General features: G+C 40.7%; 1 protein-coding gene and 1 pseudogene across 8 annotated transcripts in view; both read right to left on the bottom strand.

Annotated features, from left to right (window-relative positions):
- The window catches only part of LOC117555896 (protocadherin alpha-C2-like), a 206,894-nt gene that overhangs the window by 49,889 nt on the left and 141,059 nt on the right, over positions 1-15,946 (bottom strand). The window lies entirely within an intron of this gene.
- LOC117555728 lies at positions 1,247-15,517 on the bottom strand (annotated as a pseudogene).

Raw genomic sequence — 15,946 nt, forward strand, 5'->3', positions numbered from 1 at the left:
TGTGCTTTTAGACGTCTAATAACATCCAACTATTCAAATCCATCATATTGAAAGAATAGGCCTTCACCAAAGCATGTTGACAAAGCTAGTAACTTCAGCGAAAGACCTTTACAATCCAAGTCAATTAGCTTAAATATGTATTGTGATAATGTCCCACACAGCTAGTTGGTTACAACAATCTACAGTGATGTCACAGGGATTTCAGACAGCAGGTAGTTGAAGGTGAATTATACCTAAAGTCACTTGTTAATTCATCGCTATGGCTACAACTGCCTCGTGGAACAACAACGTTTTCCTTTCTGTTTGTTTAATATAGCAATGCATCTTTGTCTATCACACTTTGCTTCTGTAGATCTCCCATCGGACTTTATTGTGAGCTTGTGTTTTCAAAAAGTAAATTGAACATGTTTTATGAGACTGAACAGTCTCATAGGGTATTGGACTCTCTTAAAACCCAGGTAGCTGCAGAATAGGTTTCTCTAAAATAAAGCAATCAGGAATAATATACAGTTTATAAATAAATACAGACACACAAATATGCGCATATATATATTTTTTAAAGTTAATGGAAAATTAAAAAATGGAGTTTGATTAAGCAGAATTATACAGTGACCACATTTTGTCAACATCAAGACAAGCACCAAGGACAGCGCCTTTTCATTACATTCAATCCCCTCAGAGAACAGGGAACCTACCTGAACAACCGAAAAGACAGCACCATGTCAAATACTTTTTAAATTCTGATAAAAAAACTGCTTAGATATTTTCACCATCACATCCTTTCCACAGGCATCAACGCAGCAGGTTTTGCACATTGCTTTCACATAGACGTGGTTCAGCACCAGATAGCTCCATCAAATACTGGCTATAAGTCATATTTTCACACTTTCAAACACAAGCTTTACTTAAGACATGATGATGATTGGTATTCAGGCAGGGACCACTTAAGGTATAGAAAAAAAGTTGCATACATTGTAAAAGGGCTAGAAGGTGTGTTACAGCATGTCGGTAAGCAACTGGTCTTCAACACATTTTAGCCATAAAGTGGGTCGTAAAGTCAAACATTTCTTTAAATGTTGTATTTGATCAAGCGTGAATAACTTGGAATCAATCATAGTTTTATGTTGTTGTCTTAGTCATCATGCTTTACAGCTTTCTACATATGTATGCTTGTATTTATCTAAGTATTGTAAATATTATGACGCATTAGCAGGTATAACATGTCAGTATTTTTTATTATAGCATTTTAAGTTCCATGAGCATTCACCACACAATTGCCTACCTGGTCATTGTTGGGTAAAGTCTGAGTTCTGGTAAAAGTGTCTCCTCCGTTAATACTGATCAGCTCACCGTCTACAGGCGGAAACGGGCCGGGGAAAACCACTACGTCACTCTTCATTGTGTCTGAGCTGAAACACACGTCGTACTGCTGAGTAGATTTAGAGTAAGACCAGCTCCCGTCAGGGTGGGTGGTGATCATTGGGGCGCTGTACCTGCTGAAACTGCCGTCTGTCCTGTGGCATTTGACAGCTATTAAACTGATGAGGCTCAGCAGAAAGATCACTGACACCGACACAATGGCGATCAGCAGATACAGGTTCAAATCAGAGAAGCTCTCCTCCTGTATGGTCACATGTCTGAACTGAGTCTGGATGTCAGCTGTGCTTTCAACCACCACCACATCAATAGAGACAGTAGCTGACAGGGAGGGTTCTCCGTTATCAGAAACCAACACCACCAAGGGGTGAGTTTTCAGGTCATTGTCACTCATTCTCCTCTTAGTCCTGATTTCTCCGCTACTGGTTCCGATCCGGAAGAGGTTGTTTCCTTTGGGTTCAGAGAGGTGATACGAAAGCAGCGCATTGTATCCAGAGTCTGCGTCTACAGCCCTGATCTTTGCCACAAAGTATCCCGCCTCAGCAGAATAGGGGATGCTCTCACTGTTAACAGAGCCGTGCTCAGAATAGGGCGCGAGGACTGTTGGATTATTGTCATTTTCATCCAGAATTAAAATGTTCACAGTCACGTTGCTGCTGAGAGGAGGAACGCCAGAGTCTGTGGCCTGCACTTTAAACTGAAACGTGTTTAACTCCTCATAGTTAAAAGACTGCAGGCTGACTATATCTCCAGTCTCTGAGTTGATGTTTAAAACGGATGAAATAGGAATATTTCTTGGAGAACTCTTTAACAACTTATAAGTCAGCTTTGAATTTCTGTCTAAATCAGGATCAAAGGCACGTATTGCATGAATAACAGAGCCTACTGCACTATTTTCTTTCACATACACATTAATCACAGGCTCCATAAATCGAGGTGCATTATCATTGACATCAGACACATGAACAGTAATGACTCTGATACTGGACAGAGGTGGATTTCCCTCATCTGTTGCTGTAATTGTGACATTGTAAAGAGAAATGTTTTCTCTGTCCAGTGGTCCATCTACTACTAATGAATAGTCATTTTTGTAGTTGGACTTCAGCTTAAAAGGAACAGATCCCACTACCTTACAGTTAGTCACACCATTGCTTCCTCCATCTTTATCACTTACTGTAACCAAAGCAACTATTGTGCCCATTTCTGCATTTTCTTTTACGGGGGTCATGAGTGACGTCACAGATATTTCTGGGGCATTGTCATTCACATCAATTATTTCTATCAGCAGTTTAGCATGAGCACTGCGAGGTGAGATGCCTTGATCCTTTGCTTGCACTCTAACTTCATAAGCAGGAGTCTCTTCATAATCTAATCTACCCTTCACAGTGATTTCTCCTGTTTCAGAATTTAAATCAAAAATATTTGATGGATCAATATTTCCTCGTTTGATTAAAGAATATATGATCTTACTGTTCATGCCCTCGTCTAAATCCGTTGCATTTAATTTCATTACCACTGTACCTTGTGCAGTATTTTCACGTACGCTTACTTTATAAAGCGATTTACTAAAAATCGGTGTGTTATCATTCGCATCCATTACGTTGACATTTATGTGCAGTGTACCGGATCGTGTAGGTTTTCCTCCATCTACAGCGGTGAGGAGAAGATTCATTACAGGCTGTTTCTCTCTGTCTAAAGCTTTCTGCAGGACCAACTCGGCAGACACACCGTGTTCTCCGTTGCCCTGCACATCAAGAGAGAAATATTCATTTTGGCTCAGCTTGTAGCTCTTCACTGTGTTGCTGCCTATGTCTGCGTCTACTGCTATTGGGAGAAGATATCGCTCTCCCGGTGACATTGATTCGGAGATGTTTAACGAAAACGTTTGCTCAATGAACTCCGGTGAGTTATCGTTTATGTCTAAAACATTGATCTCAATACGATGAACATTCATGGGATTGCTTAAAACAGCCTGTATTCTCAGGGAGCATTGTTCCGTGTTCGGACAAAGCTCCTCTCGGTCTATCCTCTCGTCAACATAGAGGTTCCCGGTCCGTAAATTCACGTCAAAATATTTCTTACTGTAACTCGAAACAATACGTAGATCCCTGGTTTCTAGGTCCTGTACATTGAGGTTTAAATCCTTTGCGATATTTCCCAACACGGTGCCTTTGTTCACTTCCTCGGAAATGGAGTAAGATAATTGCGAAGCCGACCGGCCACAAAGACAAAGAAAAGCAACAATATGAATCCAGAAGTATTCCTCTTTTCCCATCGTTGTACAATAAGCTCGGATTCCCGCTTATCATGTGTTAACAGTTTATATAGCACCATGAACACGATTTTTCAGCAGCCGCCCTGTCCTCCGTGCAATAGTGTCTCTCTAAAACTGATAACCGATTAAGTGTTTGGCTTCCCGTGCAGGGAGGAGTTGGACAATTATTCTCACAATCATATGTGTGGTCTGAGCGACATCTTGTGGTCAAAAACGGATAGTTCAACAAACATGTTACAGTTTTTTTCAATTGCTAAAACACATTTTTGACAACAGGGCTCATTTTCTCAAAACACTTAACACAATTCTCAAAACTACACACCCAAAGTGCAAAACACCTAATTTGTCTTGCAAAATTAAGCAATGCACCCAAAAATACATAAACACTTACCAAAACCTAACTTTTAAACCAAATGGCCCTCGCTTCATTTATAGTACAAGACACTTTGTCCAACCAACTACACACGGTGGTCCTTTATCTAAAGCACACTTACTTTTATGGGCTTTTTTCTGTATGTAGAAAAGTATGCAGAAATACCAATATTCTGTTGAAACAAAACATTCAATACAGTAAATGGAAAAGATAGCTTTAACCGTTATGCTGCAAATAAACTCTTCAATTGACTTCAGTTCATTCTCTCAATATCTCAATCTCAATCTCAATCTCAATCTCAATCTCAATCTCTCTCTCTCACTCTCTCTCTCTCTCTCTCTCTCTCTCTCTCTCTCTCTCTCTCTCTCTCTCTCTCTCTCTCTCTCTCTCTCTTATCCTCCCACTTCCTCTTCCTCTTGCTGCTGTCCATATATCCATTGTTGTTTTTATACAGTTTTTCTCGATTGCTAACACACACAAATTCTACATAAAGCACAATTATTTTAATTGACACTCAAAGACCAAAACATTGGCTCAAATCTCCAAAACTCTAAACACGTTTTCAGCTTTTCACACAATTTGCAAATCAACATGGCACTTTTTGCAAACCACTGCACACGTTTCTCCACGTAAGACTCAGGAATCTGACATAAAGTCACATGTTAGCAGGTTTAAAACACTGATATTCAAAATGCCTCACACATGGACCAATGATCAAGAAACACGTTCCACCTGACCAAACACCTGATGGCATAATTGTTGGCTCATCAATCAGGATGTTAGCACTATAAAAAGACCACAGGTGAGAACTTTCTTACAGCAACAATGGAAGCCAACATGGAAGCAAGAGGAAGAGGAGAGGAGGAGGAAGAGGAAGAGCTGGGCTGAGAGTGAGAGGAGGAGGAAGAGGTGGGTGAAAGTGAGAGGAGGAAGAATGAGAGGTAGAGGTAGAGCTGGAGGGAGAGGACGTTCAGAGGGTTCAGCCTAATCTAAACTGATTTACTGTCGCCTCTGTAATCCGGACACTTAGACTTGAAAACAGGTTAGTTAGTTTTAGCTCTGCCTAACTCATGATATATCAGAGCTTATATCTGTTGTGAGAAACGTATTTACTTCATTACTGTAATTGAATTGTTAGCATGTTGCATACTATAACTGTACAAACATCCTGCACAATGTACTGTGGTAGACTTACTGTTATGCAACACAGACACTGACCGACCACTATGTCTTTGTTGTTTATCTGAAGGACTGAGAAACAAAGAGGTGGAAGGCTAAGGGTTTCCAATGAGGCAGGAAGCAGCAGTTACTAACTGGGTTTTGGCAAACAATGCATCACACTTAGAGAGATCCGAAGCATATAACTATGTGCTGAGATGCATGTTGAACAATGTTATCTTTAAATACAATGTGATTTTTTTCAACAACTCATTTGTATTTCTTCATTTACTGTATTTCTGTAAACTCAAGCAATCTTTCTCTGCAGAAACCTCGATGTACAGAGCACAGCCCATAACAGATGGAAGTGCTTTAGAGTATGCTCAGCAGTGTGTAGTTGGGTGGTCAAACCATCTAGTATTATGAATGAAGTGTGTTATATTTGGTGCAAAAGTTTGCATTTGGAAAGTGTTTAGTTTTGAGGGCAGTTCTTCATTTAGCAGGAGAAAGTAGGTGTTTTGCACTTTGGGTGTGTGGTTTTGTGAATTGTGTTATTAAAACTCTCTCCAAGTGAGGTTCTTACCCTCATTACCTCTGCCCGCCCTACCACCTGTCCTCTGGACCCCATCCCTTCAAACCTCCTTCAAACTATCGCTCCTGATATTCTACCGTTCCTCACCCATTTCATCAACACTTCTCTAACTTCTGGTCACTTTCCAAACAGTCTCAAGGAGGCAAGAGTAAACCCTCTCCTAAAGAAACCCACTCTCAACCCGTCTGATGTTATAAACTACAGGCCTGTCTCTCTCCTCCCGTTCCTGTCTAAATCACTTGAACGCGCTGTCTTTAAACAACTCTCCTGCTATCTCCATCAGAACAACCTTCTGGATCCGCACCAGTCTGGTTTCAAGGCAGGTCACTCCACAGAAACTGCCCTCCTTGCTGTCACTGAGGAACTGCACACTGCTAAAGCAGCCTCCCTCTCCTCTGTCATCATCCTTTTGGACATGTCTGATGCATTCGACACGGTGAATCATCAGATCCTCCTTCGCACTCTCCAAGAACTTCGAGTTTCAGGCTCTGCACTTTCCCTCCTCACCTCATACCTCAAAGACCGCACCTACAGGGTTACTTGGAGAGGGTCCGAGTCCGACCCTTGTCAATTAACTACAGGGGTCCCTCAGGGCTCTGTTCTTGGTCCCCTCCTCTTCTCCCTGTACACAAACTCACTCGGATCAGTCATTAGCCCGCATGGTTTTTCATACCACTGCTACGCTGACGACACCCAATTAATTCTGTCCTTCCCCCGCTCAGAGACCCAGGTCGTCGCACGCATCTCTGCTTGTCTAGCTGACATCTCTCAGTGGATGTCTGATCATCACCTCAAGCTCAACCTTGACAAGACTGAACTGCTTTTCCTTCCGGGAAAAGATTGTCCCACTCTTGACCTAACAATCAACATTGGCACCTCTGTTTTTTCCCCGACTCAGACTGCAAGGAATCTGGGTGTGACCCTAGATAACAACCTGTCCTTCACTGCAAACATCGCTGCTACAACCCGCTGCTGCAGATACACGCTTTACAACATCAGGAGGATGCGTCCCCAGCTGACCCAGAGAGCGACGCAGGTTCTGGTCCAGGCTCTCGTCATCTCACGCCTAGACTACTGAAACTCCCTCCTGGCTGGTCTACCTGCATGTGCCATCCGACCTCTGCAGCTCATCCAGAATGCAGCTGCTCTTCAACCTTCCTAAATTCTCCCACACCACTCCGCTCCTCCGCTCCCTTCACTGGCTTCCGATAACTGCTAGAATCCACTTCAAGACAATGGTACTTGCGTACCATGCTGCGAATGGATCTGGCCCTTCCTACATCCAGGACATGGTTAAACCGTACACCCCAGCACGTGCACTCCGCTCTGCATCAACCAAACGGCTCGCTGCACCCTCGCTGCGAAGGGGACCCAAGTTCCCATCAGCAAAAACACGTGGGTTTGCTATCCTGGCTCCAAAATGGTGGAATGAGCTCCCCATTGACATCAGGACAGCAGATAGCTTACACACCTTCCAGACTGAAAACTCATCTCTTTCAACTCCACTTCGAGCGATAGAACTATTAACAAAGCACTTATATACTAATAAAGGGCTGGCTTATCTAAAGCCAGTTGAGTAGCACTTGAAATGTTTTTGCTCCATGAAGCCTGATGTACTTATATGATTCTGTTTTCTTCAAGTTTGTATTTTGTTGGTCGAACGCACTTATTGTAAGTCGCTTTGGATAAAAGCGTCAGCTAAATGCAATGTAATGTAAAAAAAAAAGTGTGTTGGCAATCGAAAAAAACTGTAAATAGCCAAATTGTAATTCAGAGACCAAGTCATGTTGTGTTTCAATAAAACTGCTATTTTCATTTTAGGGCCTTTCATAAAATAGATTATAAAATAGTCTGTCAACCAAACGCATGTTATTCTCTTATTGTAGATAACTTAACACAGTAAAGACAAAGAGAGCTTCAAGACTTCAAAGGCTGCATAGACAAAGATCAGCACCACGGAAAGCGCTGTGCTTTCAATCTGCAAGGATCCAGTGTTTCCGACTTTTTACTCATCTGTTTTCAGAGACCGCTTTCTCGGGACCCTAAAACATCAAACACATGCTATGCCTCTGAGGTGATACACACATATCACTGCATTGCATAATTCATTGGCATATATTTTCGTTATAAACGGCAACATACTAATGAATGGAGGTAATCTGCGTCAACATTCGATGCAATTGATTTGAATATTACTTTTTAGTTAATTTCTGTTTGTGTATGCAATGACACTTAAAAAGCATAGCAACGTCTGTAACTCATGGAGACTGAAAGGACGTCATGTAAAGCTGAAGAACACGTACCTTGTCTTGGTTGGGTAAAGTCTGAGTTCTGGTAAAAGTGTCTCCTCCGTTAATACTGATCAGTTCACCATCTACAGGCGGAAACGGGCCGGGGAAAACCACTACGTCACTCTTCATTGTGTCTGAGCTGAAACACACGTCGTACTGCTGAGTAGATTTAGAGTAAGACCAGCTCCCGTCAGGGTGGGTGGTGATCATTGGGGCGCTGTACCTGCTGAAACTGCCGTCTGTCCTGTGGCATTTGACAGCTATTAAACTGATGAGGCTCAGCAGAAAGATCACTGACACAGACACAATGGCGATCAGCAGATACAGGTTCAAATCAGAGAAGCTCTCCTCCTGTATGGGCACATGTCTGAACTGAGTCTGGATGTCAGCTGTGCTTTCAACCACCACCACATCAATAGAGACAGTAGCTGACAGGGAGGGTTCTCCGTTATCAGAAACCAACACCACCAAGGGGTGAGTTTTCAGGTCATTGTCACTCATTCTCCTCTTAGTCCTGATTTCACCGCTACTGGTTCCGATCCGGAAGAGGTTGTTTCCTTTGGGCTCAGAGAGGTGATACGAAAGCAGCGCATTGTATCCAGAGTCTGCGTCTACAGCCCTGATCTTTGCCACAAAGTATCCCGCCTCAGCAGAATAGGGGATGCTCTCACTGTTAACGGAGCCGTGCTCAGAATAGGGCGCGAGGACTGTTGGATTATTGTCATTTTCATCCAGAATTAAAACGTTCACCGTCACGTTGCTGCTGAGAGGAGGAACACCAGAGTCTGTGGCCTGGACTTTAAACTGAAACGTGTTTAACTCCTCATAGTTAAAAGACTGCAGGCTGACTATATCTCCAGTCTCTGAGTTGATGTTGAAAACGGATGAAATAGGAATATTTTTTGGGGAAATATCTAACAACTTATAAGTCAGTCTTTGAATTTCTGTCTAAATCAGGATCAAAGGCACGTATTGCATGAATAACAGAGCCTACTGCACTATTTTCTTCACATACACATTAATCACAGGCTCCATAAATCGAGGTGCATTATCATTGACATCAGACACATGAACAGTAATGACTCTGATACTGGACAGAGGTGGATTTCCCTCATCTGTTGCTGTAATTGTGACATTGTAAAGAGAAATGTTTTCTCTGTCCAGTGGTCCATCTACTACTAATGAATAGTCATTTTTGTAGTTGGACTTCAGCTTAAAAGGAACAGATCCCACTACCTTACAGTTAGTCACACCATTGCTTCCTCCATCTTTATCACTTACTGTAACCAAAGCAACTATTGTGCCCATTTCTGCATCTTCTTTTACGGGGGTCATGAGTGACGTCACAGATATTTCCGGGGCATTGTCATTCACATCAATTATTTCTATCAGCAGTTTAGCATGAGCACTGCGAGGAGAAGTGCCTTGATCCTTTGCTTGAACTCTAACTTCATAAACAGGAGTCTCTTCATAATCTAATCTAGCCTTCACAGTGATTTCTCCGGTTTCAGAATTTAAATCAAACATATTTGATGGATCAATATTTCCACGATTGATGAACGAATATAGGATCTTACTGTTCATGCCCTCGTCTAAATCCGTTGCATTTAACTTAATTACCACTGTTCCATGTTCAGCATTTTCCTGCACACTTACTTTATAAAGTGATTTACTAAAAACTGGAATATTATCATTGGCATCTAATACATTAACGTGTATGTTTAATGACCCCGATCTTGCAGGTTTACCTCCATCCACAGCCGTCAAGATAAGTCTGATTACCGACTGTTTCTCTCTGTCTAAAGCTTTCTGCAGCACTAACTCAGCAGACACACCGTGTTCTCCACCGCCCTGCACATCAAGAGAGAAATATGCATTTTGGCTCAGCTTGTAGCTCTTTACTGAGTTGCTGCCTATGTCTGCGTCTACTGCTATTGGGAGAAGATATCGCTCTCCGGTTAAAGATGATTCGGAAATATTAAAATAATACGTTCCTTCGGTAAAAGCAGGCGAATTATCGTTTGCATCTAATATATTAACCTCTATGCGGTGTGCAGTCATTGGATCGTTTAGAACTGCTTGTATTTTGATGGAGCATTTTACCACATTGGGACAAAGATCCTCTCTGTCTATCCTCTCCTCAACAACGAGGTTGCCGGTCCGCAAATTGACTTCAAAATATTTCTTACTGTAACTCGAAACAATACGTAGATCCCTGGTTTCTAGGTCCTGTACATTGAGGTTTAAATCCTTTGCGATATTTCCCACCACGGTGCCTTTGTTCACCTCCTCGGAAATGGAGTAAGATAATTGCGAAGCCGACCGGCCACAAAGACACAGCAGAGCAACAATATGTATCCAGAAGTATTCCTGTTGTAGTCGAAAATACATCGTTGATTCATTAGACGAACTGAACCCAGTCGACAGATATTTGCGTCCAAATAAATATTGTTGAGAGGACGATCCTGCACTTCTCCTCACAGCACGTTCCGCGGGTGTACTAAAGACTAATGACGATTTCATTGTTTCCCATGCAGGGAGGAGGAGTTTGTGAAACATAAACATATGCGTGTCCATCGGTCTCATGCGACATCACGTGGTGATTTTTATGTTTGCAATTACAATAAATGCAGTTTGGCATACAGCTATGTAATCAAATATATTATTAATGATATAAATTATCATTATTACAATGGAAACACTTGTTTTAATATTATGAAGGTGACAGCACTGAATATAATCAGAAGCGTACTATTTGAGGTCTTACATCTAAAATATTACAGTATGGCCAGTGGGAAATTGACCTCGAATTTTTAGTTTGCCATACTTTAAATGTCCTATACACTGTACAAAAAAAATGTTTTTTTTACAATCCTTCCCCAAAAAAATGAACAGTTTTTTATTGTATTTCATAATTACAGGAAATTATATTAAAATTACAAGAATAAACGGTTTATTGAAATGTGTAATGTATTTTAACAAAAATAAAACTGTTTTTCAGCAGTTTTTAAATATGAATGTAACAAAACTAACCGTAAAAATAAATGATTTTCTGTTGGCAAAATTAGCTGCTTTTTCTGTAATTTTACTAACAAATACTTTTGTTATGGCTATATATCACTGTCAAATACATACAAAATACTGTTAATACTCATTTAAAAAATGTATAATTGCAAGAAAAAATATGAGTAAAGAAATAAATATTTTCTAATTTTGCTTAATTTAACCACTACTTTACATTGATAAACTGAAAAAACACAGGTATTGACTATCCTATTATAGTAACAAAACTACATTTTAACACATTTTGACTTGTATTACTTTGAGGATTGAATTGTTAAATATGTGAATTTCAGGTTATAAAAACTGTGTAAAACCATAGAGTTAAATACAACAACAAAAAAGTTGACTGTTATTAACATGTTGGGTGTGAATTCCTGCCAGAGCACAATACAGATATTAAATGATGCTATAACCCACAAGTATATTATATAATATAATAATATTTAAAACACAGAGTGATTGGCGCACAGTATGCAAAAAACATATTGAGTTTCACTTTAAGTGAAAAATGAAAGGAGAAGTTAAATAACATTAGCATCTTCCCCTAGGCCTTATCACACTAGCATGTACAATCAAGCCCATAACATTGAACATGCTAGCAAGCACTAACAGCCAGACTCTGAATATCAAAACCTTGTTAGCAGTTAGTGCTACCACTATGCTAAATTGGTTAGCATTGCAATTACAGTAAAACAATCAACCTATGTTGTGCTTTTAGACGTCTAATAACATCCAACTATTCAAATCCATCATATTGAAAGAATAGGCCTTCACCAAAGCATGTTGACAAAGCTAGTAACTTCAGTGAAAGACCTTTACAATCCAAGTCAATTAGCTTAAATATGTATTGTGATAATGTCCCACACAGCTAGTTGGTTACAACAATCTACAGTGATGTCACAGGGATTTCAGGGCAGCAGGTAGTCGAAGGTGAAGTACCTAAAGTCACTTGTTAATCCATCGCTATGGCTACAACTGCCTCATGGAACAACAACGTTTTCCTTTCTGTTTGTTTAATATAGCAATGCATCTTTGTCTATCACACTTTGCTTCTGTAGATCTCCATCTGACTTTATTGTGAGCTTTGTGTTTTCAAAAAGTAAATTGAACATGTTTATGAGACTGAACAGTCTCATGGGGTATTGGACTCTCTTAAAACCCAGGTAGGTGCAGAATAGGTTTCTCAAAAATAAAGCAATCAGGAATAATATACAGTTTATAAATAAATGCAGACACACACATATGCGCATATATATTTTAAAGTTAATGGAAAATTAAAGAATGGAGTTTGATTAAGCAGAATTGTACAGAGACCACATTTAGTCAACATCAAGACAAGCACCAAGGACAGCGCCTTTTCATTACATTCAATCCCCTCAGAGAAGAGGGAAACTACCTGAACAACCGAAGAGACAGCACCATGTCAAAAACTTTTAAAATTATGATAAAAAAAACTGCTTAGATATTTTCACCATCATATCCTTTTCCATCAAATCAGCAGGTTTTGCACATTGCTTTCACATAGACGTGGTTTCAGCACCAGATAGCTCCATCAAATACTGGCTATAAGTCATATTTTCACACTTTCAAACACAAGCTTTACTTAAGACATGATGATGGTTGGTATTCAGGCAGGGACCACTTAAGGTATAGAAAAGAAGTTGCATACATTGAAAAAGGGCTAGAAGGTGTGTTACAGCATGTCGGTAAGCAACTGGTCTTCAACACATTTTAGCCATAAAGTGGGTCGTAAAGTCAAACATTTCTTTAAATGTTGTATTTGATCAAGCGTGAATAACTTGGAATCAATGATAGTTTTATTTTGGTGTCGTAGTCATCATGCTTTACAGCTTTCTACATATGTATGCTTTTATTTATCTAAATATTGTAAATATTATGACTTATTAGCAGGTATAAAATGTCAGTATTTTTTATGATAGCATTTTAAGTTCCATGAGCATTCACCACACAATTGCCTACCTTGTCATTGTTGGGTAAAGTCTGAGTTCTGGTAAAAGTGTCTCCTCCGTTAATACTGATCAGTTCACCATCTACCGGCGGAAACGGGCCGGGGAAAACCACTACGTCACTCTTCATTGTGTCTGAGGCTGAAACACCACGTCGTACTGGCCTGAGTAGATTTAGAGTAAGACCAGCTCCCGTCAGGGTGGGTGGTGATCATTGGGGCGCTGTACCTGCTGAAACTGCCGTCTGTCCTGTGGCATTTGACAGCTATTAAACTGATGAGGCTTCAGCAGAAAGATCACTGACACCGACACAATGGAAGATCAGCAGATACAGGTTCAAATCAGAGAAGCTCTCCTCCTGTATGGGCACATGTCTGAACTGGAGTCTGGATGTCAGCTGTGCTTTCAACCACCACCACATCAATAGAGACAGTAGCTGACAGGGAGGGTTCTCCGTTAATCAGAAACCAACACCAGGCAAGGGTGAGTTTTCAGGTCATTGTCACTCATTCTCCTCTAGTCCTGATTTCTCCGCTACTGGTTCCGATCCGGAAGAGGTTGTTTCCTTTGGGCTCAGAGAGGTGATACGAAAGCAGCGCATTGTATCCAGAGTCTGCGTCTACAGCCCTGATCTTTGCCACAAAGTATCCCGCCTCAGCAGAATAGGGGATGCTCTCACTGTTAACGGAGCCGTGCTCAGAATAGGGCGCGAGGACGTTGGATTATTGTCATTTTCATCCAGAATTAAAACGTTCACAGTCACGTTGCTGCTGAGAGGAGGAACACCAGAGTCTGTGGCCTGCACTTTAAAACTGAAACGTGTTTAACTCCTCATAGTTAAAGACTGCAGGCTGACTATATCTCCAGTCTCTGAGTTGATGTTTAAAATGGATGGAAATAGGAATATTTTCTTGGAGAACTCTTTAACAACTTATAAGTCAGCTTTGAATTTCTGTCTAAGTCAGGATCAAAGGCACGTATTGCATGAATAACAGAGCCTACTGCACTATTTTCTTTCACATACACATTAATCACAGGCTCCATAAATCGAGGTGCGTTATCATTGACATCAGACACATGAACAGTAATGACTCTGATACTGGACAGAGGGTGGATTTCCCTCATCTGTTGCTGTAAATTGTGACATTGTAAAGAGAAATGTTTTCTCTGTCCAGTGGTCCATCTACTACTAATGAATAGTCATTTTTGTAGTTGGACTTCAGCTTAAAAGGAACAGATCCCACTACCTACAGTTAGTCACACCATTTGCTTCCTCCATCTTATCACTTACTGTAACCAAAGCAACTATTGTGCCCATTTCGGCATTTCTTTACGGGGGTCATGAGTGGACGTCACAGATATTTCTGGGGCATTGTCATTCACATCAATTATTTCTATCAGCAGTTTAGCATGAGCACTGCGAGGGAGAAGTGCCTTGATCCTTTGCTTGAACTCTAACTTCATAAGCAGGAGTCTCTTCATATCTAATCTACCCTTCACAGTGATTTCTCCTGTTTCAGAATTTAAATCAAAAACATTTGATGATCATTATTTAATCTTTTGATGAACGAATATATGATCTTACTGTTCATGCCCTCGTCTAAAATCCGTTGCATTTATTTCATTACCACTGTACCCTTGTGCATATTTCACGTACGCTACCTTTATAAAGCGATTTACTAAAAATCGGTGTGTTATCATTCGCATCGAATTACGTTGACATTTATTTGCAGTGTACCCGGATCGTGTAGGGTTTTCCTTCCATCTACAGCGGTGAGGAGAAGATTCATTACAGGCTGTTTCTCTCTGTCTAAAGCTTTCTGCAGGACCAACTCGGCAGACACACCGTGTTCTCCGTTGCCTGCACATCAAGAGAGAATATTCATTTTGGCTCAGCTTGTAGCTCTTCACTGTGTTGCTGCCTATGTCTGCGTCTACTGCTATTGGGAGAAGATATCGCTCTCCCGGTGACATTGATTCGGAGATGTTTAACGAAAACGTTTGCTCAATGAACTCCGGTGAGTTATCGTTTATGTCTAAAACATTGATCTCAATACGATGAACATTCATGGGATTGCTTAAAACAGCCTGTATTCTCAGGGAGCATTGTTCCGTGTTCGGACAAAGCTCCTCTCGGTCTATCCTCTCGTCAACATAGGGTTCCCGGTCCGTAAATTCACGTCAAAATATTTCTTACTGTAACTCGAAACAATACGTAGATCCCTGGTTTCTAGGTCCTGTACATTGAGGTTTAAATCCTTTGCGATATTTCCCAACACGGTGCCTTTGTTCACTTCCTCGGAAATGGAGTAAGATAATTGCGAAGCCGACCGGCCACAAAGACAAAGAAAAGCAACAATATGAATCCAGAAGTATTCTTCTTTTCCCATCGTTGTACAATAAGCTCGGATTCCCGCTTATCATGTGTTAACAGTTTATATAGCACCATGAACACGATTTTTCAGCAGCCGCCCTGTCCTCCGTGCAATAGTGTCTCTCTAAAACTGATAACCGATTACGTGTTTGGCGTCCCGTGCAGGGAGGAGTTGGACAATTATTCTCACAATCATATGTGTGGTCTGATCGACATCTTGTGGTCAAAAACGGATAGTTCAACAAACATGTTACAGTTTTTTTCAATTGCTAAAACACATTTTTGACAACAGGGCTCATTTTCTCAAAACACTTAACACAATTCTCAAAACTACACACCCAAAGTGCAAAACACCTAATTTGTCTTGCAAAATTAAGCAATGCACCCAAAACTACATAAACACTTACCAAAACCTAACTTTTAAACCAAATGGCCCTCGCTTCATTTATAGTACAAGACACTTTGTCCAACCAACT

This window comes from Gymnodraco acuticeps, unplaced genomic scaffold (genome assembly GCF_902827175.1).
Source record: "Gymnodraco acuticeps unplaced genomic scaffold, fGymAcu1.1, whole genome shotgun sequence".
Taxonomy (NCBI): domain Eukaryota; kingdom Metazoa; phylum Chordata; class Actinopteri; order Perciformes; family Bathydraconidae; genus Gymnodraco; species Gymnodraco acuticeps.